Source organism: Phoxinus phoxinus (assembly GCF_949152265.1).
Source record: "Phoxinus phoxinus genome assembly, chromosome: 7".
NCBI classification, from domain to species: Eukaryota; Metazoa; Chordata; class Actinopteri; order Cypriniformes; family Leuciscidae; genus Phoxinus; species Phoxinus phoxinus.
The window spans coordinates 36,249,318-36,276,428 of record NC_136882.1 but is presented as its reverse complement, the minus strand read 5'-3'; the positions used below and the strand labels follow the sequence as shown (position 1 = coordinate 36,276,428).

Below are 27,111 nucleotides of genomic sequence, written 5' to 3'. Positions count from 1 at the left end.
ATAAAAGCTTCAGTTGTTTATCACCTCTGTGCTGATTTTTACTGTCTGTTGATTAAGAGCTCACTGAAAGCAAAAGGTACATTTTCACATGACCTTTTCCTGTTACCTTATTAATTACGTGAGTGGCATCCAGTTTTCTTATGGAAATAACAAATATTAGCCAGGATTTGCCAGGATACCAAAGTCAGCAATCTAAATGATCTAAAGCTTTGCCATCCTCATTAGCATAGTTTGTTCCTCGTTAGAGTTTAATGCTAACTAAGTAAACACACAATATAAGAGGGATTTTGTTTGTTTGTTTGTTCCAGTTTTAGTATAGATAAATAATGTATTTTTGTCTATCTTCATTCAAAAAAGAAGATAAGATACTGCTGTGTGCCAATGAAGCATCTGCATTATTTAATATAGTTAGTTTAGCAATAAATTGCACTGACTTCCTAGACAAGATATGTAATGGCTTGATTAGAGATCTATTGATCAATGTAAGATGTGCTCAGCTATGATTTATAAAGATAATAATGATTAGGCTCACATAATAAATTGCAGAAGTACATCCTCATTATTTTAAGTTTTCTCTGCAACGGTTCCCAATTATCCAGTACCCAAATTATATTCAAATAAATAAAAAAAATAGAAGTTTCTGTACAATGCAGGACAAAAATAATTGGCCACCTGTTTTGTTATTGCTCATGCTGTAATTGTCTTTATAATTATTTGTATTTGGAACCGTAAGTCCCTTTGACTGTGAAAAGACACATTTTGTGTCGCATTGTTCCCGTTTCCTCAATTTTCCCTTGGTTCTGAACGTAAGAGAAAAGCCAGATTAATAATGCATGACAGGAAAGCTTAAATACAACAACAAGCGCACACGTTTGTAGAAATAGGACATGATGAAGCTGGATCTGTCCCAGCATTACCTGCCAGGAACAGTTACTCAGCTGGATGAAATGGCCTGACGACTGCAGTTTTCTTTCCTGTTGATGTATTTTAGGAAGTTTTGGTAACACTTTACGTAAAGCCTTTACAGTATGTATAAACCATTATAAAGTTATTCATGTATGTTATATCTTTTCTTAAATAATTGTAACCAAAGTTAAAATGCATTATAATATTTTTTATAGTCGTGTTTTAATGCATTATACTTTCTAAAATTGTAACAATCGGCTCGTAGCAAGGAAAGAGATTAAATTAAAACAAACTGAAAGTCTCTGAACATAACGGTGACAGTATTACAAGCAAAACAGCTTTAACGGCTTTAAGTAACTTGCTTTAAATAACCAACAACCAATAGCCTTTAGTTTAGGTCTCAGTGATGATTTGGTGACGTTATTATTATTATTATTAGTGGGAGTGGCATTCTTATTCTAGAAAGCATTTGATTGGAAGAAAAGTTGGATTCGTTGTCAGAAGATGAGTCATCACATTTTTACTCTGTTTTTTCCCAGAAGAGAAACACTGTAAATGTTTTATGTGTATTTATTCTTAAAGTCAACTTTTTTGGATATTGCATTAGCATTTAGATGACCTAACCAACATGGACTAAAAGCCACGAAGGTCCAGTTTTGATTTCATGAGGTTTGGAAAGAATGAGCGGGAGGTTGCCCACCGGATATGATTATGAAATCCATATGTTGCACACCCCATTTTTGTGCCTCTGGCATTACTTTATGACTATTTAATATATTAACCATTTTCTCATTGACTTTCCATTGAGCACAACTACACTTCTTTTCAAAAGTTGTAATGTTCTTGAGAGAAGTCTCTTATGCTCACCACCAAGGCTGCATTTATTTGATCAGCAATTCAGAAAATACAGCAACATTGTGAAAAATTACAATTTACTAATATATTTTAAAATCTAATTTATTCATGTGATGCAAAGCTGCATTTTTAGCAGTCTTCAGTGTCACATGATCCTTCAGAAATCATTCTAATAAGATGATTTGCTGCTCAAGAAACATTTCTGATTTTCATCAATGTTGAAAACAGTCGTGGTGCTCAAATTTTGTGGAAACCGTGATTCATTTTTCAGGATTCTTTAATAAATAGAAAGTTCAGAAGAACAGCATTTATTTGAAATATAAATCTTTTCTTTACGGTCACTCATGATCAGTGTCTTTTGAGCGTTAGGGTGTACTGAACTATTATATAAAATATGAGCTATGTCATACTGCCCATCTCCAGGTACAGGTGCATGAGTTGCTGGCTGGAACATGGAGAGACATGGAAATGGCTCTCAATTATTGGTCCAATGTCCATATGTGGATCCTCTGTGCTCTTGACAGGCATCCCATCATCCTCCCAGCTGTATCACTGTCCATCTGTCACCCGGCTGAGAGTAATTGTGTAGCTCAGAGCCGGTGTGCCATCCAGCACCCACTCGAAGCCTGTTTCATGCGTTCCCTTTCTAAATGAGCTCTCCTTTCCCTTTTCCTCTTTCCAGTCACTCTCGTTCTTTTTGTCCTTCTCTGTCAAGTTTATCTGATGCCTTCATCACGGGTCTGACTCACTCCTCGCTGTCCGTTGCCTTTCTCTTCCCGTTTTCTGCATCGTCTCGTTTCTGTGATTTTTCTGCCGTTAGCTCGACATTCATTCAGGTCTGCCTGACAAACACAGATTTCTTTCCTTTTTAGACCTACTGTATAATGTAAGTAACTGCATTAAAGATTTAAAAAGGTTTGCAAATGTCAGGTTAACAGCCATTTAAAAAAAAAGAAGAAGCTTGACAAAGTCACGTCAACACAGAAAGATTGTTGTATTATTTACAGAGTAACAAAAAGCAGAACAGGTTTCTTAGATATTTATAACTGAGTACTGTGCTGCTTTTACTTCTCATGCAGGCCTGTTAGCCACACACTTACTTTATTTGCGCTAACACACTTTTTCACCTGTGAATTCACTGTATTGTAATCATAACCACAGGTGGCTTGTCTGTTTCAATATAAAACAGCATCCATCTATACCGGTTTTGACTTTCAGAGAATTGGCTTTTTGTTTGGATAGAAATCCTTATGTTCACTTTTAATTTGTGTGATGTGCGAAAGCATGGAGCAAAAAAAATGAACCAGCTGCAAAAAATGCAGAGCCGCTAGTCAAGCGTGTCCAGACTTTTGACTAGTAAAGTTTTTTTTTTTGTAAAAATGTAATTGAGTCAGAAATACAGGATAAATGAGCATGGAGTTGAGTTTGTGTGTTCATGCAAGCTCTAGTTTTGTACCTGCCCGATTGCTGTGGATTCTGTAGCGCGTTGGTAATTTGCAGTCATTTAGCTTTGCATAAATGCCTGCTTTTTGTGAAAATCTTCTTGCGAATAAATCTTGCATCTTTATTAGTCTTTTATGGCAGTGCAATCCACTAAACGACTTTGCTCGCACAGCCGTTTTACGTCCAAGAGCTTCTGTCTGTAGCGTATGTGATGCTGCCATCATTGATGTGACATTCAGGCCCATTGTGTATTCCAGCTAGGAGACTGTAAGCAGTTTAAGAGCCGATTTCTTCTCGGCGGGGAATGTCTGCCTATCTCTGGCCTGTCACTTAGATACCACCGGAACGGTAAATATGATTAATCTACCTCCTTAATTACCCTGCAGTTCCATGCCACTAGTTATCAGCTGTCAGGAGCAATTAATATCTCTACAATGACTCTCGATCTTAGCCAGGTTTCCAAAAGAATGAATATTTCACTCATGTAATTCTTTGCTTGGTTAATAGCTGTCGCCATGGAGCCGGTGATGCTCAGACGGAGAGGCGTAGCGCTTCGCTTTTCGAAATGCATTTTCATCCGGTCCGGTTTTCTCTCCTAAAGATTGGAAGAAATGAAACACATTCATCATTTCAAAAGACAGTTGGTTTACAAATGAGTGCGGTGGATTTTATGGAAGAGGACAGGGATGTTAGGAGCCAAAAACGGCTTCTCTGTTCGCTGATTGTGAAATGATCAATGCACGTTATAGTCTCATGAGCGCAGATATTGGTGCAGCCAGAGCAGATGCTGTTATGGCACTATAATGTGCGTGTCTTCACCCGTCACAGGCGGAGATGTATTAATCAGGTCAAAACTGTTTCATTAGAAAAGATTCTATCTGACCTTTCCGCAACAAGATTCGCAGAGCTCTAATTTCCCGTGAAATAGCACGCATCAGTAAGTCTGACATTTACATCGGCGGAAACTGAGAAGCGCATACGGATGCCGGAGACGTGGTGTTGAAATTAAGCCGTGTGCAAAAGTGAGAGCCCGGAATGAGGCAAATTAGACTTAATGGGGAAGTGGATCATGAATACCATATTAATTAACAGTAAAATATTGCTGCCGTTGCTGTTCGCTGCGCCGTGGCCGAGTAGGATTAATAGGATTCGAGTAGAATCAACTAAATAAAGTCTTTAATGAGGTCATGAATATTTGATTTGCCAGCCGAGTCAGATGTATTGTACTTTGTTTTGAACCAGAGGCCAATTATGAAGATGCTCGTCTCCATCATCTCTGCAATCATCTGGAGGAGTGGCGACTGTAGATGTGCTCTGTGCTTTCATCATGTTTTCATGCTTAAGAGATGGGAGGAACAAAGAAGGCAAGGATAAATGCATAACTTACGATATGAGGAGAAACAAAAGGCAGCGTCCTTGCTGCTTCACTGCTCTGCCGGTCAGTGACTTCACAGCATGTTTGCATGAAGGTACATCTTAATGAAACTGACTCCAGATTAGCTTCCACAGCAGCATTACAGCGTCGTGTCTAATGATCAAATTCGTGTGAGCTAAAGAGAATATTTAAAGATCTCATCAGGGTTTTGTGGCTTGCGGTTCATGTCTGTTTGAGGAACTAATGTGACTAAATTAGCATTTAATAGTTATGTGCATTTAAAATGTACAGTCTTTCTCTTTTGACATCTTGTTTACAGGGGTATGGACAGAGTTTTGTCTAATAAAGTTCCTTAAAATTAGTCGTTTTTACAGCATTTATGAACTGTTGTTAATATTAGTAAATAAAAATACAATCCTTCATTGTTTACAGTCCAATAATGCATTAATTAATGTTCACAGATATACAACTTTTGATTTTAAATGTAGAAATGAACATTAACTAAGATGAATAAATGCTGTAGAAGTATTGTTTGTTCGCTGTTAGGTCATGTTAACTAATGCATTAACTAACATGAACAAAATGAGAATGTGAATACAAATGAAACTTTTTAAAGTTAAAGTAGTTACTAAAGTAGTTAACTAATGTTAACAAATGAAACCTTATTGTAAAGTGTTAACATTTTAGTTAGTTATTTAGCAGTACCAAATAATTTAAAAACTAGACTATTTGTTATTGAAAAACGAGACAATCTCAGTTTTGAATGGCTGCAATGCTTATTTAACAGTAGAAATCAGTAGAAAATAATGATTTTTATGAAATAACTTGCAAAAAATGTCAGCGGATTTCAATGAAATAGATAAACACACAAAAAAAGACACTTAACATGAAATACTATTGTTTAGCAATTCTAGTTTGTATTTGTAGTTTAAATTTAGTATCCAAGTCTGCAATAAATTAGAGAAAGGGCTGTTTTATTTTATTTTATTTTTAAAGTGATTTATAAATGTATTAAATTTAGATCTTGGGTGTGCTGTCTGACGCTGAGACCATGTGACAGGATTTGGACAGGTCTTGATAGATTCCACCATCCAGATACTGTCTTGTTTAATGCTGGATAGATGTAGAGTTATTATGAAATGCACATGGAGGATGGCAGAGAGCATATGAAATGCTTTCCCCTGTACAGCCCTCACTCCTGTCCCTATTAGACGTGCATCACCTCTCTTAGAGCTGTCCGTATCCGTCAATGCAAGTCTGCGCTCTCAGACAGGCCACTGTGGACCGTCCAAACAAAACGCCTCTAATAATCAATTCTTCCAGTCACAGAGCCTGACAGACTCATAAAGGAATGCAACCGTTCATTTCTCATCCATCCTCTTTGTGTCATCTCCTCCTCACTCTATCACCGTCCCCCTGTCTTCATTCTTTCTCCTTGACTTCTTGTATCCTTTCACTCTTTTGCTTTTGATTATTGCTTGTTAGAGGCCGAAGGTGTGTAGACACCTATTGTATTTGTATGGCAGCTTCTAGAAGCGTATGGCAGAATGTCATGATATTTGGCACAGAGATAGGGGTGGGTCTGTACTTCAATCTCAGAAATCTTTAACCCTATAGCGCCATCAACAGGTCACAAATGCACTTACATTTCTGCTCATAACTGGTTAATCATGTGGTCTAGAAACGTAATCATTGTTTTATTGATTATTGGCTCAAAATACTAGATTTTCTGTAATGGTTTTTAAAGCGCCCCTATTGGCATATGCTTTTTCGAATATTACCTTTTCTGCATGCAATATAGCTGTTTGTGAATGTAAAAGGCCTCACTTCCTGTTACATACCTATGTATCAATGTAACAAACTTGCATAATGCCAGCCTATAGTCTTCATTGGCTGCCAGCGAACAACGTCTGCTTTGACGCCCTCAAACACTGTAGCTGAGGCCTGGAAGAGTTTGGTTTGTGTTGTCGACATGTCGAGAAGATGCTGTTTTTCTGTGCCGCGATTCCACTTCGCATGCATTTCAAAAGGATGAGGATTCATGCTAAAATTGATTCGGGAAAACCATGCTCTGTTTATCAAGCACAGAGGAAGCCTCCGGAGCTGAAATTCAGATATGGTAATAGGCGTTTAGTTTCTGACACATGCTGTAAGTGGTAGACCAATCACAACAGACTAGGCCATCTGGCCAATCAGAGCAGAGTAGGGTTGAGGAAAGGAGGGGTTTAGAGAGACTGAATCTTCGAACGGACCGTTTTAAGTGAAGGCCAAGTATGGCAACCCATATTCAGAATTTGTCCTCTGCATTTAACCCATCCAAGTTAATGCACACACGCACACACACACGTACACACGCACACGCGCGCACACATACACATGCGCACACACACACCTCAGGCATTTCCTGCCGGTATTGAGAATCGAACCTGCGACCCTCGGGTTACAAGTCTGACTTTCTAAGCATTAGACCACAACTGCCCCATTCAGACTCTTTGAGAAATGAGGTGACATGTTGTTTGACATTGGATGCATGTAAACCTATTGTATGCATTAAGCTATTTACAAAAGCACAACTTTAACAGTTTTTCACATACTCATCTCCCCCAATCTTTACCAAAATGTGTGGCAATGATCTTCAGACCAAGCCTTATACAGTGGATATCAGATTTTTAAATGCAAATGGAAAAGTGATTTTTTTTAACCAAAATTAAAGTTTTCATTGAGCCGAAACCCGTAACTGAAACCAAAAAGAAAGTTTTTGGTAATTAAACTCTGAATGCAGAGTGTTGTGTTCACAGGTGATATATTAAACCAGCCGTAGTAAAGTTCTCCGTCAATGAGCCGCCTCACAAATTGTACTCTAGCATGCTGTTGGTCACAGTGAAGTGACATGTTTACTGTTGTAGCTTATTGTGTTGCACCTTGTGTGCATGAAATAGATGCTGACACAGTAAAAACACGTCATTGAAAAAGTGCTAACTGTTTCAGTAAATGATTTCGCCCCTACAGAACCATTTACAGTTTTTTACAGTCGCTAGGACACATTTCTCAATACTTGGGTCACTTTTTCAAAACTCTTCACATAGTTCTCCTAACCAACTTTCAGCTCGGCACAGCAGTTCATTTCACGTTCAAAATGCACTAAAACTCTCAAATCAACATATTCTTCCATAACACTAGCAAAGGTTGACAGCCAACAAACACACTTTATCACCCACAAAACAATGACCTAAAAAACACTAACAACAGGAGCATTATACAATGTTTTACTCCGTAAATTCTTTCTTTCTTCTACCTCTCTACTGTTTACAATTCACTGCAATATAATGTTACTAGAATGAATCAGACATGATGCAGTATGCTTCAATACTTTATATATTTTATGTCTTTTTTTTTGTTGCACTGAGTAATTCTAAAGTACAGACATTAGTCCACAGTACACACCATCCACCGATACAGATACAATAGGAATCAGCTGTGGTTGGTCCAATTGTTTTTATACCATTTCATTTTTAGATTCAAAATATATTTCATTACAATATTACTGTAGAAATGTGGCAAAATGCTGTCGTATCAGTTTTGTATTATGTTATTGTTTTGAACTTAAGTTTAACAGTTCTGAGATCAGTATGTAAGTATGTGCAAATTGGCCTGTAGGTACACAGAGTTTTGGCGATTGTTGTGTCGAAGTGAGAAAATAATTAATGTAATTTGAAAGATGTAGTCATTGAATGCATTTTTGTGCCAAAGCAATGATAAATGATCAGTTTAGCCCATATACTTCTGTTGTGCTCACTGTGTGAAGAGTTTTGAAAAAGTGACCTAAGTATTGAGAAATGTGTCCTAGCGACTGTAAAAAACTGTAATCTGAAAACAATTTTTTGTCGTTGTTGCCTTAAAATTTTTTTGGCGGGGACGGCGTCCCCTGGTGGTCAGTTGCAAATCATAATTCTGCTATTTCTTTACACGTTGGTGAAACTAAAGCATCTCTGCTGCTGCTGTGCTCAGTCCCGTAATTGCTGCTCGCAGCTATATTTTCTCTTCCTTTTCTCAGCCCCTCTCTAATAACCTCTTGTCTTCTTTCCACAGATGGTTGGAGAAGAGAGGAGAGACAATGCTATACTGGAAAAAGGTCATATCTGAGGTACGAAATGGCGGGATGCCTCTGATAAAGGTTGGATTGCTGTTGATTGCTGTTTTCTGCCAAAGTGCAAAGTTGTGATATGATAGAAAACAAACTATTGTTGGCTTCTACTCTAAACTCTTAAATATATCAAAACCTTTTTCAATAGTTGGACCCAACGTTATTTTGGTTTATAACGCTGTTCTGTATGCTGTTTATATGCCGTATAGCTATCAAAAAATATGCCCCCTTTAAACACAGTTTTTATAGGAAGAAAAACGTTGAAATTTGACCTTCAGATGTAGCCTTGTGATGTCTCGTATATTTTCTCTTGTGTTTTGTAGCGAGCGCACTGAGATACAGGAATTAATTCAAAGACCCTTTGAGTTTTCCACCATAAATTGAAGTTATTACCTCAGGGTACCGGCCAAAATTACTCCCTCTGCAAATTATTTATATTTTCCTGTTTTAGAAATGAGCAGAGTTTGCAGACTAGTGCTTGATTAGCATACTTTAGGAGAGTTCACACATACAGCGACCGGAAGTAATTCGCTTTCAGTAAGTTCAGTAAGATGTGGATGGGAGTGTCCATTGACAAAAGTTACTATATGCAAATGGGCAGCAATGTGGTGTCTACCAATAGGAGTGAAGACAAGCATGTGATGCATGTCCTGTGAGATACTATAGGAACTGCATTCTGAGTTTGATGTTCATTTTGTTCATGATGCATTATGCACTGCTGCTGTTTCTATTCTATACCATTGTAGAATGGTAACTTTTATTGTCAAACTAAAGACATGCTATTTCTCTAGTCGACAAGTCAAGTTTTATATATTGGTTACAGTTTAAAGTGCCGGCTATCAGAACAGAAGCTGGTAAGTTAAGCCTGTTCTACTATGGCCCCTGGTCCTGGAATGATGTACAGACTAAACTCCAACTACAATCCCTCATCTCTTTAAATGTTTTTAAATGGAAAATTGGGAATTTAATTACTACTAAGTGCAGTTGCTTTGCAAATAATTCTGTCACCTAATTCTTTTTAAACATGATATATAAATGTTGTTTCTGTGAATAGTACCATGTAGGGTGTTGGGTAATACTTATATGTTTGTGCTGCTGTGCTGAACTTTACATGCTGCTTAATATCTCGCTATTGAGACTTGCTTTGTGGTGTTTTAGTTGTATTTATTAATGATGCTGTTATTGGTTGTTAGTGGTGTTTTTTCTTTTCTTTTTTTGTCTAGTTCGGCTATCTGACCCTGTCTTGACTAGGTCTCACTTGTAAAAGAGGTTTGTAACCTCAATGTGACTTTCCTAGTTCTATACAAAAAAAAACTGTTTGTGTGCATATATATATATATATATATATATATATATATATATATATATATATATATATATATATATATATATATATATATATATATATATATATATATCCAATTTATATAGAGATCTCTATATAAAAATTTTGTGACAAGGTAAAAAATTTGGCATATGAGATTTGCTATATATAATAGTATCGCTTTACGTGAGTGTACTGTATTCAGTGGAGACATTAAAACATGTGATTTACCGGTTGTAAATATACAGTATATATATTGTATATATAATTTTCAAAATCTCAGGCAAGTTGAGTGGTGTACCAATAATGTTGAAAGCCCACTACGATCCACAATACAGCCAATTGCCAACCTGAAGCAATAAAAATCACTGTTGCCCCATTAATCTAGGTTTATATGAAATTACCACAGAGTATCGGCTAAATTAGAGGTTCATGTATTTTGTATTTTATTCTAATGAGAGGGTAAGGAAAGATTTGAATGTGGCTGTGAGAGATCATATAGTTGTAATATATCAGGGCATATGTGATTCGGCTGTGTTCGGTGTGTGTGTGTGGACACATTTTTATCCTGTGCTTCCACTAAGGAGCAATTAGCATTCATTAAACCGTCAGCCACACTTTAAGCGCCTCACAGGGGGAGTGCTCTCATTTCACCATTTGATTTTCCTTTGTCTACAAATAGAACAGCACAAAGAGGACTCGTGGTTTGGAGGCACAATCTGTCAGCTGGGAGTTTGGTGAAACCATTGGGCTACTAGTTGTGCGCATTAAAAACCCTTTGGCTTTTTGTCAATTGGTGTATTTTTATGTGAATGACGGACCATTGTATAAGCAATGCCAAATGTTGCACACATGCATATGTTTTGAGTGAGTTGGCGTAAATGTTTTGTGCACTGAAAATGTTAAAAGTTCATTCCTGACAGCACTCTGTGTTTTGAAGCTCACATTAACAGTGTTACCCGTTCTGCATTCTTTCATATTAGGAATATAAATTGTTGGCGTCCTGTCCTTTCACTCAAGAGTCCTGCTACGCTTGTGCATGCCCTTGTAACACCACGAATCGACTATTGTAATGCTTTGTTTTATGGGCTTCCTTCCAGATCTCTTCATAAATTACAGTTGGTACAAAATGCCACAGCTAGAGTCATCACCAAATCTTCCATTTCTGAACATATTTTTCCCGTTTTACAAAATTGGCGTTGGCTCCCAGTTAAATTCCGTGTAAATTTAAAATTTGTACTTATAACTTACAAAGCACTTAACAATGTGGCTCCTTCAAATTTTCTAGATTTTGTTCACATTCTCCTTCCCACATTTTAAGATCGGCTTCTGCACTTACACTTGTTCTTCCACGCACTCGGACAACTTCATGGGGTCACGAGCTTTTGGTTATGCGGCTCCCCATTCATGGAACTCACTTCCTGTAGAAGTTTGCAACAGTTCTAGTCTTTCGGTCTTTACATCTCGTCTTAAAACGTATCTGTTTAGGCAGGCTATTATGTGATTTAATGTTTGTTGCTGTACTGGTTTTATTGTTAAATGTCATTGCTTTTATGGATTTTGTAAGGTGTCCTTGAGTGCCATGAAAGGCGGCTATAAATTAAATGTAAAAAAAATTACCTATCAGAAAATTTGTTTTCGATAGTAAACCAAGCAATTTCTGCTAATTGAGGTTACTAAAATAGATAATTATTATTATTATTATTATGAGACCTCAAAGCGCTTTACATAGAAGGGGGGAATCTCCTCAACCACCACCAATGTGCAGCATCCACTTGGATGATGCGACGGCAGCCATATTGCGCCAGAACTCCCACCACACACCAGATTACTGGTGGAGAGGAGACAGAGTAATGAAGCCAATCAGTATATGGGGATGATTAGAGGCCATGATGGACAGAGGCCACTGGGCATATTTTGGCCAGGATGCCGGGGTTACACCCCTACTCTTTTTCAAAGGACATCCTGGGATTTTTTTAATGACCACAGAGAGTCAGGACCTCAGTTTAACGTCTCATCCGAAGGACGGCGCTCTTTGGCAGTATAGTGTCCCCGTCACTATACTGGGGTGTTAGGACCCACACAGATCACAGGGTGAGCGCCCCCTGCTGGCCACACTAATAATGACTTTAGAATGTAAAGGTGATATGTGTAGTTCCCTTTCGTAGTCACTTCGAGTTACGTCGAAATGACGACGAATGGGGTTCGCTTAGAAGCCTATCCTCTTCGAATATTAATAAAACGAGCCAATGGCAAGCAAATGCCATGGGTCTGCTGAATTTGCATAGCGTAACTCCGCCCCACAGTGTGGGTATATAAGGAAGTGAGCCGGCAACATGCAGATATGTTTTCGCTTTCGGAGCCAAGTTTATCCTTCACTCCACAAGCCATCCTGAGTATCATCTCTATTCCTCTTCGAGACGAGCTTCCCTCCAGGTGTTGGTGTGACAGCGAGTTCCAGCGAGTGCACATTCCCTGCGATCTGAGCAGTGATCTGCCAGTGTGTGTGTGTTCTCTCCCTGGTCGCTTCAGCATCTGCGGGGATTTCTCCTTCTCTCTAAAAGAGCAAAGCGCGTGGCACGTCTTTTTAAAGATGCATCGCCCGTGCCCTTCTGGTTGTGGTCACTGGCTGTCTGATTTAGATGGGCACAATCGCTGTTTTGCGTGTTTGGGCTTAGAGCACGCCAAAGCAGCGCTTGTGGATGACTCATGTTTTCATTGCGGAAACATGACCATCGCGACACTACGGTCGAGACTCAGTGATCTCGAAAGAGTGAGAGTCCCCTCATCCACACCCCGATCTACCCCCTCTAGTAATAGAGCTGGTACTTCGGCTGGTGGCCAGGGTGACCTGAGGGTGACGGTGTGGCAACAACAACCGACGATTCGTCCTCGGGCCACATCCCCCTCTCAAGTGCCGCAACCCGCGAGCCGACCAGATGATGCGCTCGATCAGTCCCGGCCAACGGTCGGCGGCGGACCGAGTGCGCCGTCTGGCGCTCCTAATGACGATGCTATGTCGATCACAGCATCACAAGGTGGGCAGGAGTCCTCGGGAGATGAGGGGTCGGCTGTGCTGCCGCCTCCGGGCGCGTCAGCATTGCCCGATCCTGATCCCGAGCTGACGGCCATGCTTTCCCGGGCAGCCGCGAGCATCGGGTTAGAGTGCAATCCGCCACCCTGCCCCGAGCGCTCGCGTCTGGACGATTGGTTTTTGGGCGCGGCCGCCGATTCACGTCGGCGTCCAACCCCAATGCCTTTCTTCCCGGATGTGCATGAGGAGGTCTCGAGGTCCTGGAAGACACCCTTGTCTTCCCGTGATCGCTCGGCGACCTCCTCCGCCTTTCCTCCTCTCGATCAGGCGGCTGTTTACGGGTACACTGGGGTGCCTATGGTTGAACGCTCTGTTGCGATGCAACTGTGTCCACAGAGTGCTTCTTCCCGTGGTGATCCTAAGCACCCCTCCAAGGCCTGTAGGTTTTCGTCGACCCTGGTGGCGAAGACCTATAGAGCTGCGGGGCAGGCAGCCGCCTCATTGCATGCCATGGCCACTCTGCAGGTCTACCAGGCCCAGATGCTCAGGGACATGCACGAGGGGAGGACTGACCCAGGGCTCTTCAATGAGCTGCGTGCCGCCACTGACCTCGCTCTCCGGGCGACGAAAGTGACCGCACGCTCCCTGGGCCAGGTGATGTCCACTAGTGTGGTCCAGGAGAGACACCTCTGGCTCAACCTGGCCGATATGAGGGACGCTGAGCGGACTCGTCTGCTTGACGCCCCCATATCCCAGGCTGGCCTCTTCGGCGGAGCGGTTGAAGATTTTGCCCAACAGTTTTCAACCGCCCAGAAGCAGACTGAGGCTATTCGTCATATTCTGCCCCGACGGCCCGCTGCTGCCTCCACCCAGCCGTCGGTTCAGACGCCTCAGCCTGCTCGCCGCCGAGGGCGCCCTCCCGCGGCTCCCGCCCCTCCCGCACGGCCCCAGCAGCAGCCTTCACCCGGGCCGCGTCGTGGAGGACGCCGCAGGCAGGCGCCCCAGCCCTCTCCAGCCCCGCGCCCCGCTAAACGCCAGGCCAAGCGGCGCTCCTGAGACGGGCTGCTCAGAGATGGCCATCAGTTCTTCTCAGGAGATGGTAGCAGGACCACTCCTTCCCCCGGTGGAGGGCCGGGGGAGAATCCTTTGTTCTCCACTCCCCGCTGCTCACCCACGGGTGGGCAGCACCCTAATGTGGTTAAAGAAAGAACTGATATCCCCATCTCTGAGCCCCCAGAAGGGAATGACAGTGCGCGCCGCCCACGGGCCCCGCCGCTCTCATCCCCTTCTGTCGCCAGACCCCTGCCAGAGCACGCCCCCGTGGAACGCTGGTCCTTCCCTGGCTCCCTCTGGCAGGACGCGGCTAATGACCGTGCCCCCACACCGGGCCGCTATGCCACCCACGTCCGGGCCGGTCATTCCGCTTCGCTGCACCCCCGCGGGGACGTCTGTCGTCCGCATGACCCCGCTGGCACAGTCCTTGGGAGCCTGGTTAGAGCTTCCCAACCTGTCCCGCTGGCTCGCGCGGACCATCAGGCTCGGCTATGCGATTCAGTTCGCGCGGTCTCCTCCCCGCTTCAGGGGAGTCCGCTTCACTATGGTCGGTGGCAATGCCCCTGTCATGAGAGCGGAGGTCGCCACCCTGCTGGCGAAGGGTGCGATCGAGACTGTCCCTCCAGCCGCAATGAGGTCCGGCTTCTACAGCCCCTACTTCATTGTCCCCAAGAAAACCGGTGGGTTACGACCAATCCTGGATCTGCGCGTCTTGAACCGTTCCCTTCACAGGCTTCCGTTCAAGATGCTCACGGCCAAGCGCATTTTCGAATGTGTGCAGCCACAGGATTGGTTTGCAGCGATCGACCTGAAGGACGCCTACTTTCATGTCTCCATTCTTCCTCGACACAGGCCGTTTCTACGGTTTGCTTTCGAGGGGCAGGCATACCAGTACGCGGTCCTCCCATTCGGGCTGGCCCTGTCTCCTCGCGTCTTCACGAAGGTCGTCGAGGCAGCCCTTGTGCCGCTACGGCAACACGGGGTTCGCATCCTGAATTATCTCGACGACTGGCTAATCCTAGCTCACTCTCGGGACCAGGTTTGCGAACACAGGGACCTAGTGCTCCGGCACCTAGTCCGTCTGGGCCTTCGGGTCAACTGGGAGAAGAGCAAACTTTGCCCCGTGCAGAGGATCTCTTTTCTCGGTATGGAAATCGACTCGGTCGCCATGTGCGCGCAGCTTACGAGCGAGCGCGCGCAGTCACTGCTGACTTGCCTGAGACAAATCCAGAGCAAGAGTGCGGTTCCACTGAAACTTTTTCAGAGGCTCCTGGGGCATATGGCATCTGCAGCCGCGGTAACGCCGCTCGGATTGCTTCATATGAGACCGCTTCAGCACTGGCTTCACGATCGAGTCCCGAGGTGGGCATGGCACCAGGGCAAGCTCCGAGTACCAGTTACTCCGACCTGCCGTCAGACCTTCTCCCCGTGGACGAACCTCAGCTTTCTACGGGCCGGAGTGCCCTTAGAACGAGTTTCCAGGCATGTTGTTGTGTCAACGGATGCCTCCTCCACGGGCTGGGGTGCCATGTGCAATGGACATGCTGCCGCGGGCTCCTGGACAGGACCCCACCGCCTATGGCATGTCAATTGCCTCGAGTTGCTGGCAGTACGTCTCGCTCTGCACCGCTTCCGGGCGCTGCTCAAGAACCAGCACGTACTAGTCCGATCAGACAATACCGCGACAGTAGCGTACATCAACCGACAAGGTGGTCTACGCTCCCGCCGTATGTCGCAACTCGCCCGCCACCTCCTCTTATGGAGTCAGAAGCATCTGAGGTCGCTTCGAGCCATTTATATTCCGGGAGACCTGAACTGTGCAGCCGACGAGCTCTCACGGCTTCAGCCTCTTCCTGGAGAATGGAGACTCCATCCCCAGGCGGTCCAGCTGATTTGGGATCAGTTCGGGGACGCACAGGTAGACCTGTTTGCCTCCCACGACTCGTCCCACTGCGCCCAGTTTTACTCCCTGACCGAGGGCACGCTCGGCACGGACGCTCTGGCGCACAGCTGGCCCCGGGGCCTCCGCAAATATGCGTTTCCCCCAGTGAGCCTTCTTGCACAGACCCTGTGCAAGATCAGGGAGGACGAGGAGCAGGTCATATTGGTTGCGCCGCACTGGCCCACCCGAACCTGGTTCTCCGAACTTGTACTCCTCGCGACAGCACCTCCCTGGCCAATTCCTCTGAGGAAGGACCTCCTTTCTCAGGGACGGGGCACCCTTTGGCACCCTCGTCCCGATCTCTGGAACCTCCACGTGTGGCTCCTGGACGGGACGAGGCAGGTTTGAGTACCCTACCACCAGCGGTGGTGGCTACCATCACTTCCGCTAGAGCGTCGTCCACTAGACATGCCTACGCGTTGAAGTGGAACCTCTTCGTCTCTTGGTGCTCTTCTCACTCAGAAGACCCCAGATCATGCCCGATCAGTGTCGTGCTTTCCTTCCTGCAGGATGGGTTGGAGCGAAGGCTGTCTCCCTCCACCCTGAAAGTATATGTTGCCGCTATCGCCGCACATCACGACGCAGTTGATGGTAAGTCCGTGGGAAAGCACGACCTGGTCATCAGGTTCCTGAGAGGAGCGAGGAGACTACAGCCTCCTCGCCCTCCTCTCGTTCCCTCTTGGGACCTCTCAGTGGTACTAACTGCCCTGCAGAGTGCTCCCTTTGAGCCTCTGCAATCAGTGGAGCTTAAGTTCCTGTCAATTAAGACAGCGCTCCTGGTTGCTCTGGCCTCCATCAAGAGGGTAGGGGACCTGCACGCATTTTCTGTAGACGAAGCGTGCCTGGAATTCGGGCCGGCCTTTTCTCACGTGATCCTGAGACCCCGGCCTGGATATGTGCCCAAGGTTCCCACCACTCCCTTCCGGGACCAGGTGGTGAACCTGCAAGCGCTGCCCCTGGAGGAGGCAGACCCAGCCTTGGCATTGCTCTGTCCAGTACGCGCCCTCCGTGCTTACGTAGACAGAACGCAATGTTTCAGGACCTCAGACCAGCTCTTTGTCTGTTATGGTGGGAAGCTGAAGGGAAGGGCTCTCTCCAAGCAAAGGTTGTCTCACTGGATAGTGGACGCCATTGCTTTGGCTTACCAGCAGCAAGGTCGACCGTGCCCCCTTGGTGTGACGGCCCACTCCACCCGGAGTGTGGCCTCCTCTTGGGCTCTAGCGCATGGCGCCTCGCTAACAGACATCTGCAGAGCTGCAGGCTGGGCGACACCCAACACATTCGCCAGATTCTACAATCTCCGAGTGGAGCCAGTGTCCTCCCGAGTACTCGCTTCAACCAGCCGGTGCTAGGACCCGCTCAGGTGTCTTCGCTTGCTCGCCATTCCACTCCACGGACTGGATACGTGCGATATTCTCCTCAGGTGAGCCTGATAAGCCCTGAGTTCCTCCAGCGCTGTTGACGTCAACGCCAGAGTTATGCCTCCGGCAGCTTTCGCGTTGGCTAGGTGCCACCATGTGCATGGTTCCCCCGCTGGGCGACCCCCACGTGTGTATTTCCACTGTAAGCCTCCTTCGAGCATGTGTCTTTCCCTTGGCAAGCCAGTCTGCCACCCCTGGGGTTGAAATACTCCACCCTACGGGCTGGACACCCCAGTGTTATCCGTATGCACCCCCCTCCGGGTCATATGTGTTTTCTTAAGTCCCCCCCCTTCGGGCGGGCACTGATTGCATATTTCCACTGTGATATGCTTCCCAGTGTACCTTGGTATTCCTGTGTTAAGTAGGAGTCCTTCGTCCGTGCTAGTCTCACGACAGGGAGCTCAGACTTACGCAGGGCACTGGAAGACAGCCGAGGTGGCGTGATTGGACTGGGAACCCCATTCGTCGTCATTTCGACGTAACTCGAAGTGACTACGAAAGGGAACGTCTCGGTTACGGATGTAACCCTCGTTCCCTGAGTAGGGAACGGAGACGTTACGTCTTCCTGCCACTTCCGCTGTACCGCTGGAACAGCCTGAGTTCAGCTTGGCTCCTTCAGCGAAGAAACATATCTGCATGTTGCCGGCTCACTTCCTTATATACCCACACTGTGGGGCGGAGTTACGCTATGCAAATTCAGCAGACCCATGGCATTTGCTTGCCATTGGCTCGTTTTATTAATATTCGAAGAGGATAGGCTTCTAAGCGAACCCCATTCGTCGTCATTTCGACGTAACGTCTCCGTTCCCTACTCAGGGAACGAGGGTTACATCCGTAACCGAGACGTTTCTGTGCCACTAGCAGTATCAAAAAGAATTGCTAATTTAATGACAAATTGCAAACACTCCAACCAGTAGTGCATTATGCAACCACATGTTTCGAACAGTAGTATGCGAAATTGCTGTCACATAACCTCATCACATTTTTTTTTGAAAATCAGCAAGTGATGTCATTTTGCATTGTGTGTGCGTGCGTGCGTGCGTGCGTGCGTGCGTGCGTGCGTGCGTGCGTGCGTGTCTTGTGGCAGTCCACTCAAATAATGAGTCAACGTAGACACAGCTGATATTACTTCTGGTTCATTCACTACACTGGAAATGGAATTAATTCATTAATTCATAATAGCATGATACTACCATACTATGTTTGCTATTTGTGCTATATAGACTCTTAAAAATAAAGCTTCCAAAATGTGGTTTTCACAGTGATACCACATAGAAGAACCATATTTGGTTCCCCAAAGAACTTTCACTGAACAGTTCTTAAAATAATCATGTTTTTATTGTATGTAAAACATTTGAATAATTTAAAGAACATTTTTTTCCTCTGTAAAGAACCTTTTGGAAAGGTTCAATTGATGTTAAAGGTTCTTTGATGGAAGTAAAGAATCTCTATTTTAAGTGTTGCTATTGCAAGTTCAGTCAACAAGTCAAGAGCAGTGCATTGCATTTAGGGATGCAATTGTGCATGCATCGGGCTCTGTTGTATACTACACATTTTGGCATTTGTAACAAGTATTTGTATTCTATTCATACAGAAAAATATTACAACCCAGGCTCATTGGAAATACATGCCTTTGGCGGCATTACTGCAAAATTATATTACGTTGCTTCCTGCATGTTTTGCTAAGCTTTCAAAGTGAAATGTCCGAAAGCTTTTTATCCGAAACCGATGAATGTGAATCTGGCAACGTTTTATTATATGTTTGTTGTTGTCGGGGCATTTTGAAATGAAATATCAGGTGAGTGGTGCTAAAAAGCCGCACATACGGAGCTGGTTATGTGATGCAAACATCAAAATGCATCAGCTTACAAATCATGCACTAAAAGTGCTTGAGGTCATAAAGTATTGTGCAATGAGCCGCGTGAAAATAAATCTTGATCAATCGATAATCAGACACTGTAATCATAATTTGTGCGACGAGACACACAAGTCTTTGGGTTTTTACTGCCACTAGTGTTCATTTCAGATGGAAACTGCAGTGATTTGTATGCATAGGTACATTTTTGGAGTTGTGCATAAATGTATTATAGAGACAGTGAGCCTATTATTTAGGTTGAAATATTATGCACAGTATGCACAAGGTAGCATGCTAGACTGCTATTCTGAACATAATTGCAATTCCATTTCCAGTTGTGTTTCCACTACTGGTGTATAATTTATACCCTTCACCTTTAACTGTGTCTGTGTGTCAGTGCTGTGGAGGGAGATAGAGATTTTCTCGTATTGATCGTGTTCAGTGTTTCTCCAGTGCCTCTTCTTCTCCGTGTCACCGGTGGCTCCGTCTCTCGGCTGGGTTGTGGCGTTTGATAGGTTAAAGGAAAGTCTCATTTCCTGGCTCCATTCTTGAAGGTTTTTTGCACTCTAGAGGTTGCTTAGATAGCCTTCAGGACTAATAGTTTTTAAAAATTGGATCTCTTTGAATGAGGAAAGAGGGCCATTTCCTGGAATCAAGGCATTTTACGACGTATCAAAGGACTTTAAACGCTCGTATCCTTTCATTCGTGTATAAAAGTAAAGACAGCGAAGAACAAAGGCGTTTTTCGAGTAGGCATGCACAGTCATAATGATCTTCTTTTTAGAAACTTTACTTGGTGCGCGGTGATGGCCGTCCTGTCGTGGTCTCAAGAGGATGATTTGTACTACAGGAAGAGTAATCATCAGAGACTTCATCTCCTGCGTATGCTGCTCTGGTAAAAGAAAAACAAATTAATGGCTCTCATCGCATGCATAGACACAAAAAAATATGTACGAGAGTAATGACACTGCTTATTATATTGCTTATTATATTCCACTATTTTTCAAAAAAAGCTTCCTGTCACGATTTGACTGGGAATCGGCTAAATGATAATCTGAGCAGTTGGACATTTTCATTTGTACATATTGTTTGAGCTTTTCTTCAACAAATAGCAGATCACTGTGCAAATCTGAACCACATATTGGTGTCATGTTTATAATTATATTTTATAATTATTATTATAACATTTTGTTTCTCCACATCAGTGTCATTTTTGTATTATTAATAAACTATCATAATATTTGTTAATATTGTGTGCGGATATAACCTAATTCACACACAACATTAACAAATATTATAATAGTTTATTAAAAATATTTGTTAATATTGTGTGTGAATTAGGTTATATTTTTATATTTTCAGTTTTAATTTTAATTTTAGTTAAGTTTTAATGATTGTGTTATATGTGCCTTTGCCATTTTATAAATTTTTGTGATTTAGCTTTAATTTATTTTAATTTCAGTTTTAGTTTCAGAGATTTTTTTTTCAGGTAACATTTCTAATTTGGTGACTTTTTTAAGTTAACATTTTTCATCTAGTATTTATATTTTATTGTATTTGTGACCCTGGACCACAAAACCAGTCACATAAGTCAATTTTTTGAAGTTGAGATTTATACATCATCTGAAAGCTAAATAAATAAGCTTGTTATGGTATGGCAATATTTGGCAGAGATTCAAATATAAGAAAATCTGGAATCTGAGGGTGCAAAAAAATCGAAACATTGAGAAAATCTCATTTAAATTCATTTGTGTATTTATGTTCGCGATTGTGCTGCACTCACAAAAATATTTTTTATATATTTACGGTAGGAAATTTACAAAATATCTTCATGGAAAATTATTTTTACTTAATTTCCTAATGATTTTTGGCATAAAAGAAAAATCTATAATTTTGACCCATACAATGTATTGTTGGCTATTGCCACAAATATACCCGTCCGACTTTGTTTCAATTACTAAAATATATATATTTTTAAATAGTTTTAGTTACCAATAACACAACAGAGTTAAGCTGTCAAAATGTGAATCAAAACGTGAACCATGTTGTGTGATTCACCACATATACAAATATATGTATACAAGAATCATAATTATTACAATATATATTTTTAATTCTCCTACAGAGCTGACAGAAAACAGAACATGCTACCGGGTGTCATGACAACAGCAAAGTTTAAGGTTTGATCTGAAATTTCTGTTCTGTTCAAATCCAATGCTGCTCGCTGAGTTGTATTTTCCCCGCACTGCGTGGTACTGGACAATGGCAGCAGTGTTAGAGAGACTATTTAGATTATTTTTAAGGATTTATGATTTCAGACTTTTACAAGGCATTGTGGCTTCCACTCTAGAAATGTTCAATGAATCAGAGACCATTCAATTGAAGTGGCTTCAACCTTCATTTACCATCTCAGCAGCCCTACAAAACTGTGATTGGCTCAGACGTGTGCTTATGGGGTCCTCACTCTGTAGCAATAAAATCACATAATAAAATGCAATCAAATGTGTGTATACATAATATATGTACATATAGGATAATAAAGATAATCCTTCTATAGCCTATACAATTCATATGCATATATAAATGTACATACAATTATAAAAAAAGAAATTGCTTGTCACCATCCAATGAAACGGAAGTTGCGATCATCTTTTCGTCCCTTTTTGTGACATATATCCGGCTTCTTAAACAAGACTACATGTATGGCGGGACCTGATGTGATTGGTTGGATTTTTGTCATTGCCTATTGGTTAATCTCGTTTGAGTGACAGGTTGCCCCGCCCTCACGATGAAACATCAGAGAAGAGATGTTGCTTCAAGTGGAGGGGAAGATATTTTGATTAAAAATATGAGGGCACATTAATAAAAAACAACAATAATGAAATGCATGGATAAATGATTTATAATAAACGCTGCAGTATTCCATGAAAAGATAAGAATTGTCCATTTTGATTTCATGGTGACTTAAACTGTCCTGTTCAACAGATTACAGTACTACCGTATGAACTAATAACCGATTTTGGCGATAGCTGTGAGAATATAAAAGATAAATATTGTACAAAAAAAACCTTGCTGTCTCTGTGAAAGCATAATAAAGGCTGAAAGCTGCATGCCTCATCTGTAGCTTGGTCAATTATTCTCTCTTCATCCTTTGTTTTCTGCCAAACTGACTAGTGAGCACAAATTAAGCGTGGGTTGCGTGTAGGCGTGTGTTGCGTGAGAATAAGTTGCGAGCAGTTATGCGTTGGAGCATGAGGGCAGGTGTGTGGAGGCGTGGATTGTGTATAAATTACTAACTCATCATGGGTTGTGTGTTGTGAGAGCTTTGCTGTGACTGTGGTGGTGCTTTATGGCGAGTGATTCTCCTTCCCCACATACTCTGTTTCTCTGAGGTGATTAACAGCTTCTTAGTAGCGTTTCTCCTCAACCCTGAATCCAATAATCAATATTCCTGATCAACTGGATGTGAATTAATGTAGGTAATTAAAGAAATGTCGTATTATTGTGGTCCTGGCATAGAGAACGAAAGATTCATGTTGGCCAAATGGAGATCTACACTCATTCTTTATTGACTTCTATGGTTCCATGAAGAACCTTTAAAGGAATAGTTCACCCAAAAATTACAATTATCCCATAATTTACTCTCCCTCAAGCCTTCCTAGGTGTATATGACTTTCTTTTTCTAGCCAAACACAATCAGAGTAATATCGAAAATATCCTGGCTGGAAGTGAATAGTGTCTGAGTTTGTGAAGCTCTAAATAGCGCATACATACATCTTAGGCCCCATCCACACTACTGCGTTTTCGTTTAGAAACTAAGACCTTTTGCTACGTTTGCACCTTCCGTATAGACTACAACGGCAAAAACGAAGACCTAAAACGGAGAAGTTTAGAAACGCTGCCGACCGTGTTTCGCGTTTGAATCTCCAGAGGGCATTTTAGTGAAGACGGTCAAAACGGAGGACTTGACAAACGATGACGCAGAGGCTCACGCTCGGCTCTATGATTGGATGTCATCAGTCATGGCGTATCCTTCCCTGATTCGTCAGCCACCCATCACATGACCCGTCCCCAGGAAGAAAACATACAAAAACAGCCTGGACTACGTAACGTGACTTTACTGACTTTGATGTCTTTGCTAGCAGCTGTTGTGCATGTAAATTCTGCATTTTACAATGCTATCACTGCCTACATGCGCCTGTTTACACCGGTACGCGCATGCCCAGTGTTGGTGAATGGTCACGTGATCCGCGCTTTCAGTCGTTTTAATGTGGACGGAGATCAATTCTAATACGCATCTAAAATGCTGGTGTGGACGGAGATCAATTCTAATACGCAGCTAAAATGCTGGTGTGGACGGAGATCGTATTCGTTTTAATTCTCCGTTTCTAAACTAAAACACAGTAGTGTGGATGAGGCCTTAGAAGTAATCCATATGACTCCAGTGGGTTAATAAAGCATTCTGAAGCGAAGAGAGGGGTTTTTGTAATGTTTAAAACTTATAGTTATAACCATTGGTTTCTGGCAACGGAAGTATGACGTAGTACGTATGATGTATGACGTATAGGCGTAGCGTAAGCTTAGGTGAGAATTGACGAGCGCGGAAACGAGGATAGAGCAAAACAAAACCCACTTCACAAATTAAAGTCTAAAACAAGAAGTTTTAAAGAAAATTGTCAGAGGATTTTAATACGTCATACATCGGGTCAAAGGTCACTTTTCTCCCAGAACACGACTCCCTGTGAACGTGCGCCGTTGACGGAAGCCAGTGATTATAGTTAATATTTTTAAATATGGATATTGTTCTTACAAAAACCCATCTCTTCGCTTCAGAAGGCATGTATTAACCCACTGGAGCCGTATGGATTACTTTTATGATGGAGGGATGCGCTTTTCAGACACTATTCAATGCCAATACAAAGCTTGGAAGAGCCAGGATATTATTTAATATAACTCTTATTGTGTTCGGTTGAAAGAAGAAAGTCATATACACCTAGGATGGCTTCAGGGTGATTCTGATTTCTGAGTGAATTATTCCTTTAACATCCATGGAAACTTTCCTTTCCACGTAGGTTCTTATGCTGGAAAAAAAGGCTCTTCTGTTTATTAATAGGCTACTTTAATCATTTTCATACTAAGGAACAAATGGTCCTTTTTAAGATCTGTTCACTGAAAGCTTCTTTGGGAAACCCAAAATGGTTCTTCTATGGCATCGGTGCCAAAATCCCCTTATTAAACCTTGATTTTTAAGATTGTATTTATTTGCATACTTGCAATGCTTCTGTTTACTGCACACTTGTTGACTGTTGACTGCACACTATCTGTATTCAGAATGGAAAACTATTGGGCTGTATATATACTGTATATTTCTTATTATGGATCAGAACTTGTGGTGCGTTCACGCCATGTTGGGAATTACCGTAATTATTAGTTTTTGTGTGTGTGAAAATGGCTTAAAATACATGATAGTTCAAGAAACAGATATTACACTATAAAAAATGCTGGGTTGTTTCAACCCAATTTTGGGTCAAATATGGACAAACCCAAACGTTGGGTTAAAATGTAATCTGATTGTTTTCTCCCTTCATTTGGAGCGCAAACCAAAAGATAAGAGTATTCATATCAACTGAACAAAAATGAGCATGAACACAATGAACTGAAGTCTGGCATCAGTGGAAAAACAGCTTCAAATTATGAAATACTTCAGGTGAAAACAAAAAAGAAATCAGTAAAACTATTATTACAAAATGAATAGTTATAAATCTATATAACTTATGTAGCCCCGCCCCTTTTCAGCCCCGCCCCCCTATTTCCACAGCATTAAGGTAAGATCTTACGGATTCATGAATGAATCACTCGGTTTAAAATCTTCCCGGTCTATTGACATTTGTAGTGAATCGATTCGTGAGGTTATGTAATTGTGGAAGCGGTGCATGCTAGATCTTGCAAAAAGAGAGCAAGACTAGTGGAAATTCAACCTCAACTCCTAGATTAGTTATAAATAGCTTGGAAAAAAATGATTACCTTTATGAAACTACTGCACTTGGATCCTTCCTACACTAAATTGTTTTGCGTTTCGGAGGCTTTCTAGGCAAAGGAAATATGTAATTTGTAGATGGAACAAATCGCTACCTTGCAGAATATACCTCTCCTGACAGCCTTGTAGATGTGTTTCTGTTGAATGTAGTTTGCAGGGAGGTTAGGCAACAGAAAGAGAGAGATGTATTTACATTAGTGGTGTGTCGCTTTGAATTTACGGGTGCAGGAAAGCTCTGTGTATTTCTCTCAGCCAAAGAGGCAGTATGTTTATGCTTTTATGACTGACAAATAACCATACAGCGAAAGAATCATTGTTTAAGCTTCGGATTAGAGATTTCAAATTGAGTCGGGAAGCTGAAAAAATAAACAGTTGTCAAAAAAAGCCTGCAGTTCTCAAATCCAACAGATCTGGCTGATGTGTGTGTATTCAGGAAATCGATATAAAGTGAAGGGAGTAATTGATTTAACACGTTCCATGCATGGCCATTACACTATACTAAATAAATCCTAGATATATAATTCCACTGCATTCAATGCATTTTTTTTATTATTCCTTTAATAACCTGGATGTTTAATCTGGAACACCATAAATCTCTACTGTGCCCGTTTTTATTCAGTGAACAATAGGCGGTAGACTTTAGGATTTATATGTGTATATAAATACTCGTTTCTTCACAAGAACAGCTGATCATTTCACAAGAACAACTGATCATTTTACACAGTTTCACTGTGTAGGCGAAAACACGCTGCACCTGTATGGTTTAGGACGTCCTTGCCAGTGTAAAAAATGATACATCGTAGACCTGTGCAGGGTCAACCTGAGATCCTGGAGACTGCAGGGTCAAAGTCAGTCAGAGAGGCAATACATAGACTACAGTATGTGGAAGAGGAGGGTTTGTGTAGGATAGCTCTCACTTTCACCAAACTCATTTAGTGTATAAGTTTAAGTTTAGTGTATTAAAGACCATCAAGGCACATGCTTCCTCGTGCTTTGTTTGCTTTTTGAAAATTCAGCTTTGATCACAGGAATAAATTACATTTTAAAATATATTAAAAAAAAATTTAATTGTAATAATATTTGTATTTCACGACATTACAGTTTTACTGTTTTTTTTTTACAGTTTTTCTCGATTGCTTAAACACTATAACCAGGCTTTTGAACAAAAATTTCAAAACCATAATGCCATTTATCAAAAAGCACACCCATTTCACTAAACTATAAACACAAATACCTTCATTTCTCATTGCCTACACCATGTGGTCATTTAGAAAGCACTAGTATTCAGTATTGTTCACTCAAGTCAGCACAGCTTCAGCTCAGTTAGCACACAATTGCCCAGGTGAAAACACTAAGAGTCAAAATTTAACACACATCAATCAGATCCTTCAATAGATAGATAAAAGGGCCCGAATCAGTTTATTGAGTTTTTGGAACAATAGATCCAGAAAGACATGAAGAAAAAAGTCAAGGAGGGATAGGAGGAGGAGGAAAGGTAAGGGCAAGAAGACAAGTAGTCTCGGATGAAATTCAAGCCACTTTAGTTGACCATGTCCTTGTCCACGGTATGACTATGGGGAGGCTGGGCTACGAGTAAGGCCGAATTTGAGACACTTCACCGTCGCCTCCATCATCAGAACCTTCAGGGAGGTGTGGTGGCAAACAAAATTCTATCACTGAATAACAGGCAAACATTTCCAATTGTCTTTGATGATGTTTATT

General features: G+C 42.2%; 1 protein-coding gene across 7 annotated transcripts in view; it reads left to right on the top strand.

Annotated features, from left to right (window-relative positions):
- Positions 1 to 27,111, top strand: part of b3galt1b (UDP-Gal:betaGlcNAc beta 1,3-galactosyltransferase, polypeptide 1b) — a 171,199-nt gene that overhangs the window by 79,993 nt on the left and 64,095 nt on the right. For 4 of the 7 annotated variants that reach the window (XM_079617610.1, XM_079617613.1, XM_079617611.1 and 1 more), the window contains exon 2: positions 8,669 to 8,723. The gene's annotated coding sequence lies outside the window, so the exon portion shown is untranslated. Of the gene's footprint in view, positions 1 to 8,668; positions 8,754 to 27,111 lie in introns of all 7 variants that reach the window. The other 3 variants (XM_079617616.1, XM_079617617.1, XM_079617614.1) reach the window with 1 other exon arrangement.